This window comes from Cyprinodon variegatus, unplaced genomic scaffold (assembly GCF_000732505.1).
Source record: "Cyprinodon variegatus isolate N-32 unplaced genomic scaffold, C_variegatus-1.0 Scaffold822, whole genome shotgun sequence".
NCBI classification, from domain to species: Eukaryota; Metazoa; Chordata; class Actinopteri; order Cyprinodontiformes; family Cyprinodontidae; genus Cyprinodon; species Cyprinodon variegatus.
In genome coordinates, this window is record NW_015151275.1 from 251,625 (window position 1) to 252,204 (window position 580).

Genomic DNA, 580 nt, shown 5'->3' on the forward strand with positions numbered 1-580 from the left:
GAATGGGACGTTTTCCCCTCAGCACTATGCTATGGACTAGAATGGGACGTCTTCCCCTCAGCACTGTGTTAGAGACTAGAATGGGACGTTTTCCCCTCAGCACTATGCTATGGACTAGAATGGGACGTCTTCCCCTCAGCACTGTGTTAGAGACTAGAATGGGACGTTTTCCCCTCAGTGCTGTGTTATGGAGTAGAGTGGGATGTTTTCTCTTCAGTGCTATGTTAGACACTAGAATGGGACGTTTTCCCCTCAGCGCTGTGTCAGAAACTGTAATGGGATGTTTTCCCCTCAGCACTATGTTATAGAGTAGAATGGGATGTTTTCCCGTCAGCACTGTGTTATAGAGTAGAATGGGATGTTTTCCCCACAGCACTGTGTTATAAACTACAATGGGACATTTTCCCCTCAGCACTATGCTATGGACTAGAATGGGACGTCTTCCCCTCAGCACTGTGTTAGAGACTAGAATGGGATGTTTTCCCATCAGCGCTGTGTCAGAGAATAGAATGGGACGTTTTCCCATCAGCGCTGTGTCAGAGAATAGAATGGGACGTTTTCCCATCAGCGCTGTGTCAGA